At 39.7% G+C, this 26834-nt stretch overlaps 1 pseudogene; it reads left to right on the top strand.

Annotated features, from left to right (window-relative positions):
- The first annotated feature begins 1951 nt into the window (after window positions 1-1951).
- Window positions 1952-2752, top strand: LOC149218815 (fe(II)/2-oxoglutarate-dependent dioxygenase 4 pseudogene; annotated as a pseudogene).
- The last annotated feature ends 24082 nt before the right edge of the window (window positions 2753-26834 follow it).

Below are 26834 nucleotides of genomic sequence, written 5' to 3' on the forward strand. Positions count from 1 at the left end.
CTGTCTTTTACGTGACCAGGCTCATTACGTGCATGAAGGGATGCTAGCAATTACATCTGTGTCCTGGTGGAAACGTTCTCAAGCGGCATCATTCTCGGGTTTACTTGAATGGTTGATTTGGCACTTTAGTATTACCTGATCTATTGTTTGTACAACAGAGTAGGGTAGATTTTGTAAATAAATAAGCAGCCAAAAGGCAGCATTTCATTCTGAGTTTCATTTACAGTTGTAGTGTGAAGTTTGCTGAGCAAGCTTTTCAATCATTTCAGTTAAGTTTCAGTCCATAAATGAGTCGGAAGTCTCGTGTTGTCTATTGAAATAATGACTCCATTGCCCAATGGACGGAGGCACTGTCTGCTCTCCTAAAGCTCTGCGGTTCTTGGCACCTCCAAGAAGTGGCAGCTGCCATCCCCATTGGAGCCAATGTTAGACTCCGTCTTGCCAATTTGCTGTCAAAGTCAAATAATCAAAGTTAATTTCTTGTTATGTACATTCCTGTTTGATGTTTAGATCAGCAAGGAGTTAATTTGGTATTTAGGGCTAAGTGCAAGTTATTGTTCTCAAGGTGCTTCATAATACCTGCGCGCCAACATCGGGAGTTTTCTTTTCAGCAGCTTCTTGATGTATCTCTTCCATTTGAAAACGTAACCTTTGATGGAGAAGTCTATTGGGCCAAAGCTGAGAACAGTGGAGGAGAAATCAGTTTTAGAACTTGTGCTCAACAACTTCTTTACGAGCTTGGAGATCCTAGTGCAGATATAACTCCTGATGTTTCAAAATGTGTCATTTCTCCCTTTGTCTAAAGATATGGTTTTTGCCAAAGGAGCATAACTAAGCCTCCAAAAACGTCCTGAGACACTTCTTCAGTTGGTGCCAAAGGAATGCGGCTGGAAAGGTTGGGGAGAAATATCATATGGGGATTGGGGTGCATGAAGCGTGCATCAGCAGCGGATTATTTTGTTCGGTCATGGATGGAAGGGCGAGCACCTGGAACTCAAGAGTATATAGTTTCATATATTATCGGATTAGAAAGCTTGCAGGAACATTCTTCTGATGTAAATCCTTTGTCTTCCATGGAGCCTATAGGCCTAAAATTGTGAATGGATGGTCTATTTAATCTGAAGGATCATGCAGTTCATTTTACACAAGAATTGGAATCTCTTTATACCAATGGACCTGTAGGTGGCGGTGGCATCAAGATATAATATTTCTTCAGAAAATATTGGTACCACGAGAGTGCATATTCTAGAGGTTCAACATAAAATATAGGAATCCAATAGAAACTCAACATGTTATAGGCTCAACGGACTTGGGGATGCTACCTCATAAGCATACTTATAGAGGTGGTCTTGAGCCACTGAAGGGTGGTGCAACATCCAAAGTTGATTCGGATCCACTGAGGAAACATTTCAATGCAGCCAGCCCAAGTGGCATAATAATTCCCCTTTACCGTGCAGCCCATAGTCGAGCAGGAGACAAAGGAAATGATTTGAACTTCTCTATCATACCGCATCTCCCTGCAGACATTGAAAGGTTGAAGGTGGTCAGAACACCAGAATGGGTCACTAATGTGACCAAGGCTCTTATTGGCCCCGCAAGTGCTCTTACAATTCTACAGCATGATCAAGTCCTGCATTTCAATCAGGCAAAAGCATTCAAGCATAATGATGATGAACAACAGTTAGTGGTAGAAATCTATGAAGCCGCAGGTGTTCAATCTCTGAACGTTTTGGTGAGGAATGTTTTAGATAGAGGTGTGAATTGTTCGAGAAGGATTGACCGACATGGAAAGACAACCTCAGACTTAATTATTTGTCAAGAAATTGTGTTACCGTCATGACTGTGAAAGACAGCTAAACCTAAATTCAATACTTTTTGGAGCAAAATCAGTGATTAGGGGTAAACTGGGCAAAAATTGTGCTTGAGTTTGCCGGCGCGGCGCATCAGTGGCATGCGGCGCATCAGGCAACAAATTCCAGTGCTATCTTACAGGTGCGCAGTGCGTTGGGTGAGGCGTGCTACGCACTCAGTCTCAGAGCTCAGAAAAATATGTCTTGCGCCCAGTTTCGTGTCAAATCAGCTTGATCAGCTTGCAAATGTGTTTTTTATTGTAAACCATGGTGTGGACATTGCTAGAGAATTTTTTGAAATGCCCGTGGAAGATCGTTCGAAATTTTTCTCAAATGATATAAACAAGCCAGTTCGATTGTCGACAGGGTTCAATCCAAATATGCGTAGCTGGAGAGATTATCTGGCCCACTCTTGTCATCCTCTAGAGGAAGTCATTAACTGTTGGCCTGAAAAACCTGCAGGATATAGAGAGATTGCAGGGAATTATGCCATCGATATGCAAGCATTGATTTTAAGGCTTCTGGCTGCCATTTCTGAAGCCCTGGAGCTCTCATCTCATTACCTGAACACACTTTTTGGAAAACCCGACCACACCATGTTTCTAAATTACTATCCTGCATGGCCCAACCCAGATCTCACCCTTGGTTTACAACTTCATTGTGACCTACGTGGCATCACTGTTTTAATGCAAGGCGATGTCAGTGGCCTACAAGTAATGAAAGATGAAACGTGGGTGACTGTAGAACCCATGCCTAATGCTTTCATCGTCAATTTGGGAATTCAACTAGAGGCTGTGAGCATTAAAGAGGTTCCAATGAAAGGGAAAATACCACAGCTAGAGATGACAGAACTTTGTTTCCATTTATCAAAGGGCGGAAGTTTTGTTCAAAACTATTTTTAATTAAAATTGGTTTTATTCAAATGGAAAATGTAACTTGGCAATGAAAGGTGAAAAGTAAAAGACCGAATGCCACGAAGACATCGACCACAACAGAAAAATAGGAACCGATCTCCTACTAATGGCTTTAGTTAAATCTCCAAGTGGATCTACGCTGCAATATTTATCTCTTAATTGGCCATCAGAGGAATTCAAGGGAAACGATGCTTCGTTTTTAGAAAAAATGGATGACTCTTTCTATTCTTGCAATGATAGTCAAAACAGCTCATTATTTTTCATCGACCTGTAGGGGAAAGGTTTTTGGTCTATTTATTGTATGAAAAAATGGTTTTGTTTCAAATGGAAACGTGGCTTGATTTGCAATGCGCTTGTCAAAAGGCGACCTCCACATTCCAAATGCTATTTTGGTCTAACAACAAAAGGAAATGGAAAGTATAACATGGCAGTCCAGGTCAAAAACAAAATTAGAACAAAGACATCGATCATGAGCAGAAAAATAGGGACATATTTCTTATCCTAGTCTTCAGTTATGATTTGGAGGGTTCACACTACAGCTTCCGCCTTTGTATTAGTCACAAAAAATGTAGCGCTGTCCTTTAGGAACCAATGAGTGAATTTTTACTATTTTTCATGATGTCAGTTGAAACAATTCCATCCTTTCATGGATCGGTTTTCTCCTGAGCTTTTTATTGTATTAAAAAACATTTGTAAAAGGGGAGAGAAAAAGTTCTGAAAGGTGCGTGGAGGAGAATAGAGAGCTTTCTTGTACAGTTTTTTGACAGAGAGTTTAATGAAAAATACAGCTCTGACCCCTGAGATACCTGTGGTATGACATTTGACATATGTTTATTCTCTGTCTCATATGTATCTTGTAATGTTTCTCATTTCATTCCTAACTCATTTCTGTTGAATAATTTTAAGTGAGAAAGGTAGAATTCAATTTATTTGCTCTGTCTTGAGGAAGTATTCATAGTTAATGTTTTTTTTCTGTTTGACAAGGATCCATCTTCTATGCCCTTGTCGACTTCTCAGCAGTCTTGCCATTCCGTTTATCTCAATTTAGTTGTTAAATTTCTTGCCTACCTTGCCTCAGGAGATAATCTATGTTTTTGATTATATTTCTCTGTTCAAAGTTGTTTCTTTGCCCCATGCAACCCATAAAACCCCATCATCCATTAAAACCCCTTTTCCTATCAATTTACTAGCCTAAAATCAGTATTCCTTATTGGTCATCTCAGCTCCTTTGAAGACTTTTCTGCCGAGATAGACCCGGAGAGAGCCCTCTCCTCTCCTCGTAGGGCTAGCTACGAGGCTGAGCTTGGTTTGATGTTGCCTCGAGTTTTGCCTTCTTCAGCCTGAGGCAGATTAGAGCGCTAACAGGAAAGAGCGTCATCATGGTGGTAGTTGATAGAATTACCAAGTATGCACACTTTTGTGCATTATCATATCCATTTAAAGCCAGTACAGTTTCTACCGTATTTATGGAAACAATTCAAAAGCTACATGGAAACCCAAAGATTATTGTAAGCGACAAAGATCCCATTTTCACTGGAAATTTTTGGACAAAATTATTTTCTTGTCTCGGAACTCAGTTAGCTCATAGATCATCTTATCATCGTCAATCTGATGGGAAAACTGAGATAGTAAACAAATGTTTGGAAGGATATCTTTGTTTCTTTGTATATGATAAACAGACACAATGGGTTAAATGGTTGCCTTTGGCTTAATGGTGGTATAACACTTCCATACTGCAGAAAACATGACCCCATTTATGGCACTTTATGGATATCATCCACCATCCATCACATCATATTTAAGAGAAAATTCTAAGGTTCAAGCAGTGGAACATCACATCGAGCATCAACAATAAGTTCTCCAATTCTTAAAGGATAATCTCACATTGGCACAGAATAGAATGAAACAACAGGTAGATAAACATCACAACGAAATAAGTTTTGATGTAGGTGGCTGGGTATTCCTATGGCTACAACCATATAAAAACATGTCCCTCAAGCAAGCTAAGAAGGATAATAAATTATCACCAAAGTATTATGGTTCGTACAAGGTGTTGCAAAATATTGGCAATATGTCATACAAATTGGAGCTTCCTGTAGCTTCCTAAGTGCACCTAGTTTTCCATGTTTCATGTTTAAAAAGGTTATAGGTGACAAGCTCCTAGTTCAAACATTATTGATAGAACTTGATGAGGAAGGAAAAATCATATTGGAACTGGAAGTAGTCACAGAAACAAGAACTCGATAGCTACGAAATCGATCAATTTCAGAGTATCTCATCAAGTGGAAGAACTTATCCGTTGAATATTCCACATGGGAGGATAAGAATTCTATACAGAAGCATCCAAAACTACTCAAGCGTTGAGGACAATACTTTTCGGAAGGAGAGGGGCATGTTAGTTCCCTATAATACTAGTGATACCCCATTACTATTGTCATTGTATCCCTTATTATCATTATTGTGCCCCTATTGTCCCCATATTGTTATTAGTGTGCCCCATAGAAACCCACTATTGTCTTATGTTATTATTGTTATATTGGCTTGATTATATTGTGACCCCTTAGACTCCTATATATAGAAGGGAGGTTTAGTCATTTATATCATCCAAGAATTGTACATTTGTGTAATGTATAGGAGGTTTCCCCCTCGAAGAGGCTGAATTCTAAGTCGTTGATCTATCTTTTATATCTTTTTGTGAGCTGGTTTCCTAATAGAATCCATATAGATCATTTTAAAGTAGAGGCTATTGTAAGTTTACGCCCTCCTTTGTCATTTCACCAATTGTAGAGTTTGCAAGGAAAGGATAATTTTATTCGTCACTTTGTCCCTAATCACATTGAGCTTTCCAAGGATTTACTCTCTTGCTTAAGAAGGGGATCCCATTCATTTGGGAAGAAATTTTCCAAAACTCGTTCGATGCTCTAAAGCAAACACTCATCAGTTATCCTTTATTGTATCCCATTGACTGTCACTGTGATTATTTCCTATACTTGGCCACGAGTGATAGTACCATTTCTATGGTGCTAGTCGAGGATGATGATGATGCCAATGAACATGTGTTTTATTATTTGACTCGAACTCTTATTAACACTAAAACTAGATATGCTCATGTCAAGAAACTTGACTTGGCAACAATCCATGTTGTTCAATGATTTCGGCATTACATTCTTCTACGAAATGCCACAGTGATTTCTAACTATAACCCTGTGACTTATATTATGACTCATCAATTTCTTAGGGGAAAATAGTCTAAATGGATTATTATCTTGCATGAGTCTGATTTGGAGTTCACTCCCGCCAAATCAAAGAAGTCACTCGTTTTTGCTGAATAGATTTGTGCCCTTCCTTCCACAAAAACCTCCACTGATTTTACTGAGAAGATTCTTGATGAAACTTTGTTTCTCATTAGAACTCTCGACCCGTGGTACAAAGATATCATTGTTTATATTCAGACACAAACTTTCTGATCTGAGTTGTCTCAATCTAACCAATGCCGCATCTGGCATCAGTCTCAACCTTATTAGATTATTGGTGATATGTTGTACCGAGTCAATGTTGATTTTGTTCTTCGCAGATGTCTAACACATGAAGAGGTTGAAGGAGTCTTGAATGACTGCCACTCTGGGGCATGTGGTGGTCACCTATCAGGCTATGACACTGCTCAAAAGATCATTCATGCTGATTATTTCTGGCCTTCTATCTTAAAATATTGTATTCTGGCAATTCAAAAGTTCCATGAATGTCAAATTTATAACCACAAACAACTTGCCCTGCCAGCACCCTTACACCCACTAGTTACTATTGGCCCATTTCTTGAATGGGGAATATATTTCATGCAATTTAACCCTTTCTTGGCCAGGGGGCATTGCCATATCATCATGTCATCAATTATTTTACTAAATGGGCCGAGGCGATGCCCACATATAATGATAGTGGTATCACTACTGCTCAGTTCCTCTTTAACCATGTCATATCCCGTTTTGGTATCCCTCAAGCCATTGTCATTGATCATGGGTAAATTTTTTATCAATATATGATGGTAGAGCTGATTGCTTAGTTGGGTCTTCATCATGACAACACAACTCCTTAATACCCATAGGCCAATGGCCAAGTTGAAGCAATTAAAAAAGTATTGATTACTATTCTTCAACGAACCATTGGGAAGAATTAAAAGGATTGTAATATCATGCTATTCTTTGCTCTTCGGGATTACTGAATCTCAGCTAAGACAACCACTGGTTTCACTCCATTTCAGTTGGTATATGGTTTAGAGGTGACATTCCCAATCGAGTGTGAAATTCCTTTGTTAAAACTAGCTATCGAGCTACTGTCTGATACCTCACTTGAAGAGGAGTGGTTACTTTATTTTGAGAAGCATGATGAGACCCGTTGTATTGTTGTGATGGTGGTTGAAGCACAGAAAAAATGAGTTAAATCACATTTTGATCAAACTGTTTCTCCACGAGTTTTCATTGAAGGTGACTTGGTCTTGCTATATGACCAAGCCAACGATAAGTTGGGATATAGGAAGTTCGAACCTATGTGGCATGGGCCATACATTATTAAACGTGTCTTGAAAAAAGTTGCTTATGAGCTAGTTGACTATGAAGGTAATACGTTATCACAGCCCTGCAACGAGCTTTATATGAAAAAGTATTATGTGTGGTTTCCGTGTAATTACTTTTGTACATTAGTGTGTGAATTCATTGATGTGCAGTTTTGATTTTTTGGTGTGATTGTTTGCTTCTGTTGTGGCCAACAACAAACCCCCTCGTTCAATCTAGTATCAGCCACGATACTGAATGAATGGGGACCCTTAGTTAATTTTTTAGGAAAAGCAAGGATTTCTTTTTGAAGTTACAACCATACGCTTAGAAAAGGTTTCTTGAATGTCTCAAGCCTAAGCCTGTGTTCATGAAAGCAAATCTTTAAGGTCGCACCACATAAGGATAAGAAACACCTTCGTTTCCCTTCTAAAGACCAATATACGCACCGCCCCAGTGTTAATAACAACATCGCATCGCAACATACTAGCATCCATAAATAAAAGCTTACAAATCCGCCGATATGCGATATCGCGATCGCGCGATCGCATATCGCAGAAATGAGGCAGGCGAAGTTTGGCAAACATTGAATTATTGCGATCTGCGATATTGCGATCGCTGCGATTTGCGATTGCGCGACATGCAAGGGTACGTTGGAAAATCATAAAGCACCTTAGTACGAATCCTGCGGGCGCGTCACCCAAAGAAAAGCCACTTACTATAACCTGACTTGAAATTATGCGCTTTTAATGATAGTAATAAATTAGTTGTCAGTTATTAAGTGGAATAAAGACGCGTGCCTTGATGCGGATTTGCTTCACGTAAGGTGGCATATCTGATTATCTCTTGCATTTAAAACTCTCCCATCACCTTTCTGATCAGTCTTTCCATTTCACTCGTAACCTGCAGGAGGAAGGTGCGAAGGCAAATCAGACAGAAGCACAAAGCGAAATGGGAAAGAAGAACAAAGCTCAAAGCTCCGAAACAAGAGAAAAAACCAAGGAGATGGCGCCCCTATACACAGATACAGCTTGCAACAGAGATGCAGGTATCTCAACATGGGAAGGCATGTATAGGCTGTTAGAAGAAGAGAACCCTAGAATAATGAAGGTAACTGTTGCTGTCGCGGGTGCATCACGTCCTTCAGAGGCATCCCTGGAAGACCTAGCGTGTTCTTTCCTCCATAGAATAGCGGCAAGGCCGAAGATCCTACCATATACAGACATGATCAAGTGGATTCTAGATGATGCGGATTTGGCAAATAGGCAATTCAAAGTCCAGGGACATGGGCTCGTGGGATCGTTTGCTGCCCAAGACCTGAAGCTCATGTATCATCTTCCTGAACCGCAAGCGACCTATAATGCATAGTTTGTTAAGAAGTTCGCAGTAGAAAATCGGGATCTATCAGACACCACTAAAGAATGGTCAAGAAGAGATGAGCCATTGAAAAAGGATAAAAACGGTATGTACAGCATTGGTTCCCTTACCTCTCCATATTTTTTTGCTGCAGCCATGCTCTGTAGATTATTTGGTATGCCCGATATCAATAAATTTTCATCTGAATGGCTACCGTTAGTTGACGCCACGACTAGCTCCGAGATAGTAGATTGGGCCAAAATCCTTTCTGATACTCTATACACGGTGGTTGTCAAATACCATTCTAAGAGATCCTTCTCCCAAAGGGTCTATCCTCCTTTTTATTTGTCTGCCTATATAATGGACTCTGTCTGTCTTGTATCAGATTTTCCTACCATGGGTTGGAAATGGACTACCCAAGACCCATTGCCCATCCATGTTTATCATAAAGTCTTATGGGATTCCCAGTTTGCCCCTCATTTTTACCAGATTTTCCATGGGCTCATATTGCCCATACATAGAATGATATATGATAAGGACCCCCCAAGGTGCTCTCCCGAGGCCCAAATTGACATCATCCCCATTGCGAGATGGTTTGGGGAAGAATGGTTTACCTACATTCGAGTTTTTGGAAGCACTGTACCTCCACATGTCCTACCCTTGTATGTCCCTGATAAACTGTTGGCCCGGGAAATCGCTTATCAAACTTGTTCTGAAGGCGGCTTAACCAAGGACCTAAAGGACAAAAAGAAGGCCATTTAGCCTCAATTTCCCGTCACTTGTGGGGCCTTCTCTTTGTTCGATGTGGGACATGCTTTTGGCGAGGTGGAGAATGTGACGTGTCTTCAATTATTTAAGTTCTCATCAAGACCATTCGACCCAAATAATGTGGCCCAGGAATTTACAACCAACGTCAAGATAAGAGTGTTCTCTGGGAAGAAAGATCTGTTTGATGATCTCTTTCAGAGTAGGAGCTCGCTCAAAGAGATTTTGCAAGAAGCTCAGTTGAGGTTGTCTCCAGACGACCTCCAGAAATTCACGTTATATAGAGAGAGAAGGCTGGCTAGTATTCCACTAGAAGGGCTGTGAGTAGCTACTAGAGAACCGACTCCGAGCATCAGCCTCAGTGAAAACTCCAGTGCGTCCAGATCTAAGTCCAGCGCCGCAAGAGAAATATCTGAACATCTTGAAGAGTCTGTGCACGACAAAGAAAAGAACGAAGAAACAACCAAAGACACAGCTCAGTCAAGTACGATCGCTCAGCAGCAAGTTATCGCCTCACCACCAAGAAACGTTCCCCCTCCTGTCTTCGAAACACCTCTTGTCACAACAGAGTTGGATAAAGAGTGGGAAACCTTCAATGAATTAATTAAGCTTGAAGGGCAAGTCCCGAAGACACTTGTGGGCAATACACAGGTGGTGCAAGAGGTCGTCTCGACCATAGTCAGTAGCGCCGCAGAAGCAGAACACCTTCCTATCGCTCCATCCTCAGAACTTCTACTCAACGTAGAAGAAATTCCTCCACTAGACGTATTCTACAGTCCCCAGCACAAAGCAGTTGTAAGGAGACAAAGAAAGAAGAGAAAGCTTGAGAATGCGCTGTCTCAAGATGCTGAACATCTAGACGTCTGGTGGAAAGACCCAAATAATAATCCAACTGAGAATCTCACGAAGCTGTCTCAGATTGCAGGAGCATATGCTTCTGCAACTATTGACAAGGCCTCTGAAGTTCAGTAACTCCTAAAAGAACATGAAAATCAAATACAATTGCTACAACAACAGTTGCAACAAGCCAGCGCAAACACTGAAGCTTCCAGATAGCTCGAAAAGCTACAGGAAGACTTTCGCCAGATGCAGGTAAGCTATCAAAGAAGTCTTGAAGAAAAAGAAAAGCAACTGCAGACGGTGCAAGAAATGCATAAAGATGAACCTAAGCTGGCAGAGTTTATTTCAGAATCCATCGGCTTGAACGAGCAACTATCACAGCAACAGGAAGAGATGGTACGTAGAATATCACAGTGGAGACACTTTTGTGAACTAAGCGACAAGATCACCAGCCAGGTGGTGGAATTGCGGAACGACTATGATCAGAACAACAAAAGAGTAACAGAATATTTGACTTGGCAAGATGATGAGGAAGGGAAAAGAGCAGGGGCACCCAAGGTTAATGAAAATCAAAAGGAGCTGATGTTTAATAAATGGGACGAACAAATCACACAGGTGGAACAAGCAGCAGAAACAGAGGCGACACAAGCGAGCATCCTTATCGACTGTGTAAATGAAAATTTACACAGAGCCAATTTGATTTTAGAGACCACCCCGGGATACCTACCGAGCAAGTTGCAACTGGAGACAGAATGGAGGCAGAAAGCGCAGGCAAACGGGAAAACAATCCAGGCATTGGCTAGACTAAATTGGGAAAGTTACTGGACATACTTAGTTAAACTGCACAGCCAATGCATGATAGTAAGATGCATCATGAACGCAGCCGAGAAGGTAGCGCCAGTTCTTATGGATGTCGTTTTCGCAGCCCAGCTAAGCGCAGAAATCAGCCAGCCTACTCTTCTCAAGCCTATGCTTGACAACTGCAACTTCAAAGACCAAGTTCACAAGTAATTTCATTTAGAATGTTGTTTTTTCCTTTTTAACTAAATTAGAAAAAGGGCGGTCATTTGAGAACCGTATCCTCAATTTTGTAATAATACTATTATTAGAATTAGGAAGTGGTATTTTAACCCTTCTCATTGCATTGGAGAATGGTCCAGAAATTTGTCAAAAACTTGTCCTCGGAACATGCACTTCTGCACCCTCAGAGGAGGTTTTGATGAATGGAAGGATCGAGATTTATTTATGTTTGCATTTTAATGTATGCTACTGATGTTGCACTACTGTACTCTTAGTAGATATTAGAACAAGTAGAGATAAATCGTTATTGCTTGAAGTCTGTGAGTAAAAATCAGTCATAAATGGTACTTTTATCTCTTGACGAATTTCTGCTTATATTCTTAGAGTGATATGCTGCTAATATTGTTTATATGTTAATGTATGAGCATATGGGTTATCATTTGGCATTTTGTACGGTGGAATCATTTTTTTATGATTGACATATGAATGATTTATTTATGCGATATGTTGTTCACAACTATTTTGTTTAACTTCTTATGCAGAATGGTTCATCTTAAATGGTTTATATTCTTGTGACAGCTGAATGATCTTCATTACCAGTTATTATATGAAATCTTTCTAAATCGCATAATGGAAAAGATATATCCCGGGTTAGTGTAGATTACATATGTTGTTTTCATTAGATTACTATAGCTTAGAATCGGTTTGCAACTTAGATTTAAATTAGTTTTAGAATGCTTCCAGAATCAACATAATCAAACTCTACACACACACACATCCCATGCATCGGGAAGCCGGTCCCGTTACCCCCAGTCGGACCCGCTACATCAAACGGGAAAGGAGCCGCCAACCAGGTTCTGGACCGGGTGGGTATCCCCCTTGTTGTTGACCCGATTTCAGGGCCCTCAACATATTTGGCGCTAGAAGGAGGGCCTGAGCATATTTTCTGTTGGAATGTTTTTAAATTAGAAATCTTGAAACAGGATGGCTGCTCATAGAATTCCTATTTGGAGTTGCATCCATGTTCCTGCCTCTTCCAACACTCCACCAGATGTGGTAAGGCTATTGTCTCAGGTAAAATTCAATGGTAAGAATAATTCTTCTGCATTCCACCATGCCCTGCAATTCATTCAAAGAGTTTCAAGTTCTGATATTTAGAAAATTGATGAAGGTGTTTTATGCAGGATTTTTACTCTTACATTCACAGCGGAAGCTAGAAAATGGTGCAAAAACCTCCCAGTTGCATCAATCCACAGTTGGGACCAATTCGTTAGGACTTTCATATTGGAATTTGATTGCTATGAATATGACCAGGTCTATGATGAAATCAACTATCTGCGGAAACAAGACGAACCCGTAAGGGATTTCAATATGCGATTTCATCTTAAATGTCTACAATATGACCTCGAGAATGAGCTCACAGATGAAGAATCTTCAGATTGTGACGAGTATTTCCTACATCCTGTATCTGACCAAATAGATATTAGCCTAGGAGTCTTGCATTCTCTAGTACTAGAAAACAAAGACGAAAATACTGAAAGGGAAACTCCCTTGGAACCAGAAGATGACTTTGACATAGAGTCAGACAATATCATTTCAAATCAACAAATGCTGATGCCAAGGTTAGATCCACCAACTGTTTCTCTTTCAAAAAATATCGGCACAAAAAGGTATGATCTAAAGCCCGATGCTTATAGTGAATCTGATGAACAAAATTTATTTGATGTTTTTAAATGCATTATTCCAGATTCACATTTTTCTCTTTACCCCAATGTTTTTAGTGATGACGATTTTTCCCCTCATAATATCAAGCATATCTCAACAGACACAGAGGGTTATTCAAACAAATCATCATTGGGTTTTCAAAATAAAGAGACCACTTTAGCACAGCCTTTGATCAATATCAAACGAGAGCTGCCTGACCTCCCTTATCTGAAAACACATAATGAAAAAGAGGAACCTAGGGAAAACTGTAAAGTCTTTCGTGATATTTGCTTTGAAAATTGTGATGATGTTGAGTTATCACAAGTAACTCATCTAGGGTCAGTTAATAAGGAACATCTTAGATCAGGAATTATTCCATCTGACCCTCATCTCAAAGCAAAAGCTGATTTTAATAATTCTACTATCCAAGACAATACTCCGATCTATGATTCATATCAAGAAGAAAGCTCCATCCCCGTTCGCAATCATGACTTAGTTCCTGATTCACAAAACCTGGCCAGTTCTTGTGAAAAGCAAAAAGTTTCAAGTAACTCCCAGTTGTGCGATAACACTATTTGTATAAATACCCAATCATTTCTTTCTCACTTGCATTCATTTTGTACAAAATCGGATTTCTTTTTAAATTTTCAAATTTTTGATAAATTATATTTTAGCGATTTATATATGAGAACTTTCATTATCGCTAAAAGCTCAACGTCAACGAGCAACGTGTTACAAGCCATCGAAACTGAAAAACCCTTTTCACAATTTGACTCGTTATCCCTCCTATTGAAAGATCACCAATTCACATCAGAAATTCATCCTAATTTTTATGATCCAATAGGTACTCAGTTGGAAAAAACTTCTCATGAGAAAAGAAAATCAGACAGAATTCCAATTGAGGTTGTAGGTTCTTATTCCCTAGCCAACAATTTCGATCCAAGGGAAATTCGGTTCTTTTTACTGATTCTTGGAAGATTCATACGGCTAGGAATAATAATGAATCGTTGGTTCCATTGGAAATATCACTTTACTTAGTTATTTCCTGTATATAGTTAGAATAGGAGTAGGAGTAATTTAGCTAGGTTGTTAGTTTTGCTTTCAATAATTGATAGGCAAAGTTATTTATATTCTCTACATGACCCTAGGGAATGTTTTCCTCTCTCAAGTAATGTTTGTTCTGGCTAAACGGCATTTGACGTTTACTAAAGACACCTTGTCTCTGTTAAAGATTTTGGACTTCGGCTCCTATGAACAACAAATCTTTTGAGAATTTGATCTTTATTATCGATAGAACTTTGACCCAGAAATGATGATAGTTTCAACTCCAAAAAATTAAAAGAAATCTATCTCAGTGAAGAATTTGTTTTAGGTCAGCACAATGAAAGGTATCAATATTAAAATAAAGATTCTCTGTGAAAGCAGCCATTACCAAACGCAGCCCTATCATTTTCGTCCAGAACTTTCTTAAGGAAAGAAAATTTGACTTCCTCCCTGCTGAAGGAAAACACAAAATTCAGAGGAATGACGTAAAAAGATGCTATATCTCAAAGAATAAGAGGTCTCATCATGAGCCGACTTATCATGATCACAGATATTATAACTTGCTGACTTTGCCAAGAATGTCTACCAAAACAGGGCAATGACTCAAGATTGTTGCAATCGAAAGACAAGGGGTCTCATCACGAGCCATCTTGCTCAGCAAAAGTGTAAATCACGTGAATGACTGTGTCATAATTTGGCCACCAAACCAAGACATTGTTCTTTAGAGAATAAAAAAGGAAAAAGCATCAAGAAAGGGATTCTTTCTAAAAAAGTTGTAAATAACCTGAGGCAGGATAAAGGATCATTCCTGGATAATAGGTAACCCTGTCGAGGCTATGGACGCCTGCTGGCAGCAGTGGATCTACCTGCGACAAAGTAGCATATTTAAGAAGGACTGATACATAGAGAACACTTTATTTTTATGTTTTACAAGACCAAGTAATAACTGATTTAAATTCGAATACAATCTGGGGATGCAAGTAATTGAGCTAGAATGGAGCTGAAACAAAACATCATTGACGCTTTGAAGTATCATTTGTTTTTATCTTTTTATAATAAAGTTCAAATTTCCTGAGAAAATTTTTTAGAAGTTTGAAAAAGTCAATAGAAAAAGAGCAGAGATAACTGGTTCTCCCAAGTGAATCGCCAATTGTTGTGGCCAGCAACAACCCCCCTCGTTCAATCTAGTATCAGCCATGATACTGAATGAATGGGGACCCTTAGTTATTTTTTTAGGAAAAGCAAGGATTTCTTTTTGAAGTTACAACCATACGCTTAGAAAAGGTTTCTTGAATGTCTTAAGCCTAAGCCTGTGTTCATGAAAGCAAATATTTAAGGTCGCACCACATAAGGATAAGAAACACCTTCGTTTCCCTTCTAAAGTCCAATATGCGCGCCGCCCCAGTGTTAATAACAACATCGCATCACAACATACTAGCATCCATAAAGAAAAGCTTACAAATCCGCCGATATGCGATATCGCGATCGCATATCGTAGAAATGAGGCAGGCGAAGTTTGGCAAACATTGAATTATTATGATCTGCGATATTGCGATCGCTACAATTTGCGATTGCGAGACATGCAAGGGTACGTTGGCAAATCATAAAGCACCTTAGTACGAATCCTTCGGGCGCGTCACCCAAAGAAAAGCCACTTACTATAACCTGACTTGAAATTATGCGCTTTTAATGATAGTAATAAATTAGTTGTCAGTTATTAAGTGGAATAAAGACGTGTGCCTTGATGCGGATTTGCTTCACGTAAGGTGGCATATCTGATTATCTCTTGCATTTAAAACTCTCCCATCACCTTTTTGATCAGTCTTTCCATTTCACTCGTAACCTGCAGGAGCAAGGTGCGAAGGCAAATCAGACAGAAGTGCAAAGCAAAATGGGAAAGAAGAACAAAGCTCAAAGCTCCGAAACAAGAGAAAAAACCAAGGAGATGGCGCCCCTATACACAGATACAGCCTGCAACAGAGATGCAGGTATCTCAACATGGGAAGGCATGTATAAGCTGTTAGAAGAAGAGAACCCTAGAATAATGAAGGTAACTACTGTTGTCGCGGGTGCATCACATCCTTCGGAGGCATCCCTGGAAGACCTAGCGTGTTCTTTCCTCTATAGAATAGCGGCAAGGCCGAAGATCCTACCATATACAGACATGATCAAGTGGATTCTAGATGATGCGGATTTGGCAAATAGGCAATTCAAAGTCCAGGGACATGGGCTCGTGGGATCGTTTGTTGCCCAAGACCTGAAGCTCATGTATCATCTTCCTGAACCGCAAGCGACCTATAATGCACAGTTTGTTAAGAAGTTCGCAGTAGAAAATCCGGATCTATCAGACACCACTAAAGAATGGTCAAGAAGAGATGAGCCGTTGAAAAAGGATAAAAACGGTATTTACAGCACTGGTTCCCTTACCTCTCCATATTGTTTTGCTGTAGCCATGCTCTGTAGATTATTTGGTATGCCCGATATCAATAAGTTTTCATCTGAATGGCTACCGTTAGTTGACGCCGCAACTAGCTCCGAGATAGTAGATTGGGCCAAAATCCTTTCTGATACTCTATACACGACGGTTGTCAATTACCGTTCTAAGATATCCTTCTCCCAAAGGGTCTATCCTCCTTTTTATTTGTCTGCCTATATAATGGACTCTATCTGTCTTGTATCAAATTTTCCTACCATGGGTTGGAAATGGACTACCCAAGACCCATTGCCCATCCATGTTTATCATAAAGTCTTATGGGATTCCCAGTTTGCCCCTCATTTTTACCAGATTTGCCATGGGCTCATATTTCCCATACATAGAATGATATATGATAAGGACCCCCCAAGGTGCTCTCCCGAGGCCCAAATTGACATCATCCCCATCGCAGGATGGTTTGGGGAAGAATGGTTTACCTACATTCGAGTTTTTGGAAGCACTGTACCTCCACATGTCCTACCCTTGTATGTCCCTGATAAACTGTTGGCCCGGGAAATTGCTTATCAAACTTGTTCTGAAGGCGGCTTAACCAGGGACCTAAAGGACAAAAAGAAGTCCATTTGGCCTCAATTTCCCGTCACTTGTTGGGCCTTCTCTTTGTTCAATGTGGGACACACTTTTGGCGAGGTGGAGAATGTGACGTGTCTTCAATTATTTAAGTTCTCATCAAGACCATTCGACCCAAATAATGTGGCCCAGGAATTTACAACCAACGTCAAGATAAGAGTGTTCTCTGGGAAGAAAGATCTGTTTGATGATCTCTTTCAGAGTAAGAGCTCGCTTAAAGAGATTTTTCAAGAAGCTCAGTCGAGGTTGTCTCCAGACGACCTCCGGAAATTCACGTTATATAGAGAGAGAAGGCTGGCTAGTATTCCACTAGATGGGCTGCGAGTAGCTACTAGAGAACCGACTCCGAGCATCAGCCTCAGTGAAAACTCCAGCGCTTCCAGATATAAGTCCAGCGCCGCAAGAGAAATATCTGAACATCCTGAAGAGTCTGTGCACGACAAAGGAAAGAACGAAGAAACAACCAAAGACACAGCTCAGTCACGTACGATGGCTCAGCAGCAAGTTATCGCCTCACCACCAAGAAACGTTCCCCCTCCTGTCGTCGAAACACCTCTTGTCACAACAGAGTTGGATAAAGAGTGGGAAACCTTCAATGAATTAATTAATCTTGAAGGGCGAGTCCCGAAGACACCTGTGGGCAATACACAGGTGGTGCAATAGGTCGTCTTGACCATAGTCAGTAGCGCCGCAGAAGCAGAACACCTTCCTATCGCTCCATCCTCAGAACTTCTTCTCAATGTAGAAGAAATTCCTCCACTGGACGTATTCTACAGTCCCCAGCACAAAGTAGTTGTAAGGAGACAAAGAAAGAAGAGAAAGCTTGAGAATGCACTGTCTCAAGATGCTGAACATCTAGACGTCTTGTGGAAAGACCCAAATAATAATCCAACTGAGAATCTCACGAAGCTGTCTCAGATTGCAGGAGCATATGCTTCTGCAACTATTGACAAGGCCTCTGAAGTTCAACAACTCCTAAAAGAAGATGAAAATCAAATAAAACTGCTACAACAACAGTTGCAACAAGCCAACGCAAACACTGAAGCTTCCAGACAGCTCGAAAAGCTACAGGAAGAATTTCGCCAGATGCAGGTAAGCTATCAAAGAAGTCTTGAAGAAAAAGAAAAGCAACTGCAGAAGGTGCAAGAAATGCATAAAGATGAACCTAAGCTGGTAGAGTTTATTTCAGAATCCATCGGCTTGAACGAGCAACTATCACAGCAACAGGAAGAGATGGTACGTAGAATATCACAGTGGAGACACTTTTGTGAACTAAGCGACAGGATCACCAGCCAGGTGGTGGAATTGCGGAACGACTATGATCAGAACAACAAAAGAGTAACAAAATATTTGACTTGGCAAGATGATGAGGAAGGGAAAAGAGCAGGGGCACCCAAGATTAATGAAAATCACAAGGAGTTGCTCTTTAATAAATGGGACGAACAAATCACACAGGCGGAACAAGCAGCAGAAACAGCGGCGACACAAGCGAGCATCCTTATCGACTATGTAAATGAAAATTTACACAGAGCCAATTTGATTTCAGAGACCACCCCGGGATACCTACCGAGCAAGTTGCAACTGGAGACAGAATGGAGGCAGAAAGCGCAGGCAAACGGGAAAACAATCCAGGCATTGGCTAGACTAAATTGGGAAAGTTACTGGACATACTTAGTTAAACCGCACAGCCAATGCATGACAGTAAGATGCATCATGAACGCAGCCGAGAAGGTAGCGCCAGCTCTTATGGATGCCGTTTTCGCAGCCCAGCTAAGCGCAGAAATCAGCCAGCCTACTCTTCTCAAGCCTATGCTTGACAGCTGCAACTTCAAAGACCAAGTTCACAAGTAATTTCATTTAGAATGTTGTTTTTTCCTTTTTAACTAAATTAGAAAAAGGGTGGTCATTTGAGAACCGTATCCTCAATTTTGTAATAATACTATTATTAGAATTAGGAAGTGGTATTTTAACCCTTCTCATTGCATTGGAGAAGGGTCCAGAAATTTGTCAAAAACTTGTCCTCGGAACATGCACTTCTGCACCCTCAGAGGAGGTTTTGATGAATGGAAGGATCGAGATTTATTTATGTTTGCATTTTAATGTCTGCTACTGATGTTGCACTACTATACTCTTAGTAGATATTAGAACAAGTAGAGATAAATCGTTATTGCTTGAAGTCTGCGAGTAAAAATCAGTCATAAATGGTACTTTTATCTCTTGACGAATTTCTGCTTATATTCTTAGAGTGATATGCAGCTGATATTGTTTATATGTTAATGTATGAGCATATGGGTTATCATTTGGCACTTTTGTACGGTGGACTCATTCTTTTATGCTTGACATATGAATGATTTATTTATGCGATATGCTGTTCACAATTGTTTTGTTTAACTTCTTATGCAGAATGGTTCATCTTAAATGGTTTATATTCTTGTGATAGCTGAATTATCTTTATTACCAGTTATTATATGAAATCTTTCTAAATCGAATAATGGAAAAGATATATCCCGGGTTAGTGTAGATTACATATGTTGTTTTCATTAGATTACTATAGCTTAGAATCAGTTTGCAAGTTAGATTTAAATTAGTTTTAGAATGCTTCCAGAATCAACATAATCAAACTCTACACACACACACACACACATCCCATGCATCAGGAAGCTGGTCCTGTTACCCCCAGTCGGACCTGCTACATCAAATGGGCAAGGAGCCGCCAACCAGGTTCCGGACCGGGTGGGTATCCCCTTGTTGTTGACCCGATTTCAGGGCCCTCAACAGCTTCGCATACATGTTCCCTCGGCTTACCTTGTGTTCTACTTGTTTTGCAGATGTCATCAAACCATTATGCTGGTTTTGCTTATGATGCTTGTCATAGCACACAGAACCTATCTTCCCTAGCTTGGGCACTCTTTGCCTCTAATGGCAGGTTGATCGATTCACGAGGTATTTTCCTGGGATGAACAACTAATAATATTGCCGAGTATAGTGTAGTTATGGAACTGTTATGAGAAATAGTTTCTCTTGGAATTAGAAATTTAGTTAGATTTAAAAATCGTTGTGTTACAATTGAATAGTCATTACTCAATAAGAAATCCATAAATTTTGCATATGTATCTACGTATCAGATTACTGGATTTTTTTTTTCATTATATCACATATCAACACAGTCTACGAAATTTGAATACACTAACATATGCATTAGAAAATTATGTTCTCGATAGACATTTTCATAACTTATAAAACTAATCACATCATCATGATACATGAACACATAAGTAGAAGATAGAAATGTGCATATGTGTGTGTGTGTGTGTGTGTGTGTGTGTATATATATATATATATATATATAGATATATCACGTCTGTCAAATTTTGTTCATCAAAATCTCAAAAATAAGTGTTATGAGACACATGGCTTTCAAAGCCTATAATAGTGCATAAAAACGCGACTAGAAAAGGCTATTTGCCCACATGGTGCTCACAATAGCATGAGACCGCTATTCTCACTCAGCCTAACAGCTGATGCAGTCTTGTAGACACTCCTACTGTATGCCTCGGGTATCGTAGTGTCACGTCATCTATAATCGCATATTCTAGAATCCCTCGAGTAATCACTTCCAGATTTCATTCCATTTCTACCATATGATCTGCTCCTTCCTTGTATGGAGCATATTCTATCTGACATGCTACTTATCGTGCTATTGGCGACATGCCAGGAGGACATTTTGGTCCTACATCTGCACAATTATCACAAGTAAACTCTCAGATACACTTTAAACAAAAAAATTTCTTAAAAATTGAGAAAATCCAAAAACAAGTTTTACCTGCATCGATCCACTGTTCATCCGGTGGAAGAGGCAGATCTAGATCTCCTCTAAAGTTCATGCCGACATAGGCAGTAATCCATAATGATCAGTTATTGGCACAACTAACCAAAGAACGACGGAGGGAAATGCATCTGTTGGCCTCCTCCTCCATGAGGCTTGATCTCACTCCATCTGAGTAGCCTCGGATATTGTGGAGCTGGATCCTCCACATCTACCCACTGGCACTGAAGTAGGGGCATGCACTCCAAAAATAAAGTGACCAAAATCAAACCAAATTTGAACTACTTCAAGTTTCCCAACTTTCCTTTCATCAATTGTCTCTTCATGTTAAGCAATGGTCCTTCGCACCGGTTGAACACTGGTGGAGCAAGGAAATCCATTGCATACTGGAATTGTGATTTTGAGATTTTTTGTAAATGTTGTGCCCCAGCTACATAGGCCAAGGTGTGTAGAATTTTCCTCAAAGGAAGATTTTTGATGGTTTCTATCTTCACGTTCCCGCTCAGAATTGTCTCTACACCTGGGAAATGCCTTTTGATTAAGCTATTGGTTTTATCACCTCCACCATGGGATCCAAAGAGCTAGAATCTTTCCCCTCTTCTGGGCAATCCAGTAATGAAGTAGATATCCGCTACTTCTAGCTCAGTTCTTGATCTCCAATGATGAAGATTTGCCAATCAACATCCCATAGACTGATCAGATAGTGTAGCAGCTCATTTTGAGCTCTAAGCCATGGGGTTCAGAATAATTTCAATATCCCACAGTCCCTCAAAGAATTGACGCATTAAACGCTTTGGGAAACCTGGTGTTCTTCTGCGTCATGGCCCCTTTCCTTCCATTCGATGACGTTGTTATTTAAATCTCCTACAAACAAAATGTATACATTGATTAAATACCTTTCCGTGGATTGAAATATCAAAAAAATCGATCAAGAGAGATAATTTCTCTTTCTTTTTTCCACCCTGTGTCTAGCGCAATTGTTTCAATTGTTTTCACATTGGAAGCGTGAGAGCCTTTTGGGATTGAGGGCAATTAATGTGGATCCGATGAGCAGACTCGCGCTGGTCGCCCCTGCTTTTTTAAAAATAAAATCCTCCCTTTTATCCAACAAAAATCCTATGAAATGGCATGAAATTAGAATGAAAATCAAGAGAAAAGGAAGAGCTCTTACCTGCAGCTGGTGGTTAGTGAATTGGTGCCCTAGATCTCCCACACTGCTTGCCTAAAGAATCAAGGAAAATAGGGTAAAATGCACTCTCCAATTTACTCCAAGTGAAATGGTAAAAATGTTTTTACGTTTGGTCTATTTATAAGTTTTTTTTACACATTTTTACCAATGTTTTATTATTTTCCTTGATATCAGTGATGTCTGGTTGTCTGTGTGCAGTTACAAGTTCTTTTTGGTGGTTATAGTGATCATTTTTGATTGATTCAATGAGTTTTTGTTTTATCTCTTTTTTGGATTCATTAAAAAGAAACGAAAAAGGAACCCCCTTGGAGTCATCTTTAAGCTCTTTTTTGAATCTCTAAATATGAAAATATCGTCACGTACTTGCCTTTTCGAACTCATTAAATTAAATGAATTGACATCATCTCAGTATATGTTTATCCCTTTTTTGGGCTGAGATTGACTATTTATGAAAAAGGTACACCTTGGTTGACACGGTCAAGAGGTTCTCTCAAATGTTGTTTTCTACCTTTTCGGGTTCAAGAGAAAAATTACGAAAAGGGACATGATGGAGTTTTCTTTTTTGTCTCTTTTTCAAAATCTCTAAATATGAAAAAGATACCGAGTTATTCTTCCATTTGACTCGTAAAAAATTAAATGGAGAAAGACTTGTCACCATGACGAGACTGTTTTTCTCCTTCCTAGGGCTCGTAAAACTTACTGGGATGGATTCATTCGAAGAATGAACTTATACCAAAAACATATGTTATCCCCTTTAAGCTTGTGATAAAAAATAATTAGGGTACTCGCTAGAAACAATAGGGAAAAATGAAAGTGAAACATCTTTTGTATAGGCAGCATGTCGCTCTTGAACATGACACTCATATGTTTCCTATATCGGGTTTGGGATATCCTTGCTTAGTCACTTGTCTTTTCGAGTTTGGATAATCCATTTTGCCTCTCATCTGACTATTCCATTTTGTCATCATGACCCTTGGTCTTGTGTTGAGTCAAATGCTTCCACACTCTTGAGTCATGTCGTCAAAATGTTTAAGAGAAGTCCTATTTGCATTTTATTACCTATACTTTTTTTGACCCTTTGCTATGATCTTGGATCATACTTATTCATTCCACTTTATTCCTGATTTCGTTTCGATAATGGGGGAATCATCATGGCCCTCCTTTGACGGGTCACTTCCTGCCGACTTAAGCTCATTATCTAGGAAGGTGACTTAGAGACTCCCTTTCAGTGCCTTAGAACTTGCATGCCTTAATGGAAAGTTCTTCACATCTAACAATAGTTTTTCATCATTTGCCTTTGATTGGATGATTCCATGAGTGCTCGAATTCAGCTTCATTTTCACATTCACAGATTGTACTGTCGTACCTTGAGATCCATTGTCATTATTGGTGGTTCCTCTCGTGCCTATCAACGGTCCACATCATTGGTTGGTAATCATGTGGTTTTCTAGAATGTTCGGCATCGACACATTCATTTGCATGTTAGAATTAGTACTTTTATTGGGTTAGGGATGGAGCCCAATACCCTGGGTTTTGTTTGATATGATTCAGACTGCGTGGAGTTATGTATGTTGGGTTGTGTTATACTCTTTCCATGATTAGCCACCCTAATTAATCGGGGGGATAGAGGGGGGGCAGAACCCCCCTTCGTTGCGCCGACTACATAGTGGGGGGGTCACAAGGTGTTTGAGGGGGTCAGTTAGCCCCCCTCTACAGGGTTTGGGGCAGCGCCATGGGAAATTTTTTTTTTGGACACTATATTAGGTGGCCGGACCTACCTATGATTGTGTGCATGATTTTCGCACATGGTTTTGGGCATGATAGTTTTTGGTCCATGGTATTGGATGCTTTGACATGTATATATATCATAACATTGAAAGAAACATAATGAAAAATCAATTTGGTAGTCCTGGTTTTGGGATCGAGGGGAAAATCTATGTGTATATTTGTTTTATGTGTTATGTTGTGGCTATTGTTTATTTTCTGTTTTTAGAATTCGTATGAAATTAATTTATTTACGGGGTTAAAAACTACATTTGGTATCAGAGTTGTTTTTTCTTCAAGGGGATGCCTTTGTTGTTGAGGGGCTTCGCTCGGGCCTGTGGTAGACCCTGTTTAGTGGGAGATTTGCAGGATTGATTTTGGTGGTGAAAGAAGATCGCGAGCAGTGGAAAAATAGAGATCGAGAAATTTAATGGTCAGAGTTTTGAGTTATGGAAACTCAAGATGGAGGATTCGTTGGTAGATAAAGATTAGTGGATCATGGTAGATCCAGGTACTAAACCAATGGGAGTGTCCAATGAACAATGGAAGAAGTTGGATCAGAAGGCAAAGTGAACAATACAATTGTGTCTCTCATTCAATATTGCTGAATGTATCAGGGGAAGTTACGTCTAAGGCTTTGTGGGACAAGTTAGGGACTTGTACCAATCTAAGTCTCTAGTGAATAAACTGTTCCTATGGAAAAAGATGTATAACATGAGGATGAAAGATGGAGACTCAGTGAAAGAGCATCTGAACGCATTTAATACTGTGGTAAGTCAGTTATTATCTATTGATATTTAAATTTTAGATGAAGATAAGTGCATCAATTTGTTGTGTTCTCTACCAGATTTGTGGGATAGTCTGGTTATTGCAATAGGTAGCAATGCAACTGCCTTGTACTTTGATTAAATAGTCTTATCCTTACTGACGGAGGAGATGAGACGTAAAAATATGGAGAGCCAGAATGGTGATGCCTTGTCTGTATGAGGACGTGTTATAGACATTTTTGGGCACTGCAACCCCAAGCATAAAATGTCCATAAACCAAGGGCTCCTAAGTCCCTAAAAGTGTTGTTCCAACCCCTAAAGGTCAACTGATTACAGCTTCTCCCAGATGTTCTCCATGAAAAACTACTCAGAACTGGTCAAAACTGGATCATTTCACCTGCTCCATAGGCAAAGTGCATTGCATCTCACCTAAGTAGACACAATGGGTGCATTTCATTTCAAAAAGCCCTTTTATGGGGTGCGATGGGCGAGAAGAGACAAATGGCAGTGTCAATCCGTGAGGTGGAGAATCATGGAATCTTCCAGAAACTTCTCCTGTGACACTTGCCTCTCTGAATTCGACCAAGGATGAGTAAGAGATCATCAATCTCCAAGTGGAAGCAAGAACTATTAGAGAGAAGAAACTAATCAAATCACAAGCTGACTCATCTCCCTTACAAATATCTATATATGGATCCCTCATCCCAGAGATCCAGAGGCTGGAATTTTGCATCTTGTAAGGAATTGTTGTTTGTTTCTTGAGGCAACATCATAGTGTTGGGTGATCTAAGCTTTGCATGAGGTGAAGAAGGGCTTACTTGTTGAGAGGATGATGCTGGGTCAGAACAATTGGTTGTAACTCTCTTGGCTCTTTCTTGATTATCAATAAAGCTATTCAAGTTTTCCTCCATACTCTTGTGTTATTTATGTTTCATGCATTTGTATGGTCAATTTACATCTGATCCTAGATTGTTTATGATAATAGATCCATGTTCTTGTATAGTGTTATGTTGCTTTGATTCTACAGGTACTCTGTGAAGCTGGGTATACAAGAAAGCGAGAAGCAAAGGACTATCAGAAGAGAGAGGAATCGAACAAGGAACCAAGCGCAAGACAGAGGTTGGTCTCCTTTATTCTTCTCTCATCTATATTTCATAAAGGAAAACGAAAGTAGCTTTACTTTGTTTGTTTCTAAGGTAGCTACCACGCCTTAGTGGGTTTAGCAGTTCTGCATAGACACTTTTCCTTGTAACAAAATGGCGAATCCACTGGGGAGTGACTAGGTTGTTTGTTTATCTACATTTGTTTACTTTATAAACTTACAGACGGAGCCTGAAGTTGAGCCAGGTCGCCTTCGAACTGCATTTTCTCTGCAAATGCAAAGTAGATAAATGCTGCTTCAGTCAATCTCCAGGTTTTGTTTATGAATTAAACAACTGATTTACAAACTCTCTAATTTCCCTTGTGATGGCTCTAGTAACCTCCTTATATCTACCCATGTTGTTGATTTACTGATTACCACTTTCTCGGCCAAAATCCCTGAACTGAACTACAAACTGTGACCCAGAACCCAAGCAAAGTCTCGTCCTTGGCCCAGCACACTCTTTGTTCTGTGAATCTCAAATTCAGCGCACTTCCGGAGTGTAGCAGGTGCGCTGCATTTCAAATTCATTGTGTTACAGGTGCGCTGATCAGACTAGGCATTGTTCCCAAATTTTGGTTTCTGTGTTCACTCTTTTCATATCTATTCAAGAATTTTGCTACCTGTAGTCAGTACACCTCTGTTTGAAACCGCTTTCCTTGCTGTTATTCTACCTCCATTGTGCAAAGAAATGTAAACATTTTTGTGTATTTGTTGAGTCATTTTCAGTTCTCCTTTGCAAAAAAGTAACATAATTGTACTGTCGTTTCTTGATTTGAAAGTGTCACAAGTGTCGTTTTCAGTCATAGAAGAGAGTCTGATTTCTCTTGATAATCGATTACCCTGTTACTATTGTATTTGATCTGAATTAGTAGTTTTTCTAGTGTCGAAAGCAAGTTTTCATTTCCAAATCGCAAAGTGTCGTCATTGTCTTCATTTTGTTTTTGAAAAGAAACTTGTTAGTAATTGTCGCTTTGAAAAATAATTCAGATTTGTGCATTAGCTTTCTTTTTATCATTCACATATCAAGAAGGCTGAAAACAAATACA

Source organism: Pinus tabuliformis, chromosome Q, assembly GCF_031772625.1.
Source record: "Pinus tabuliformis cultivar Carrire ecotype Pingquan chromosome Q, CPIR1, whole genome shotgun sequence".
Classification (NCBI taxonomy): Eukaryota; Viridiplantae; Streptophyta; class Pinopsida; order Pinales; family Pinaceae; genus Pinus; species Pinus tabuliformis.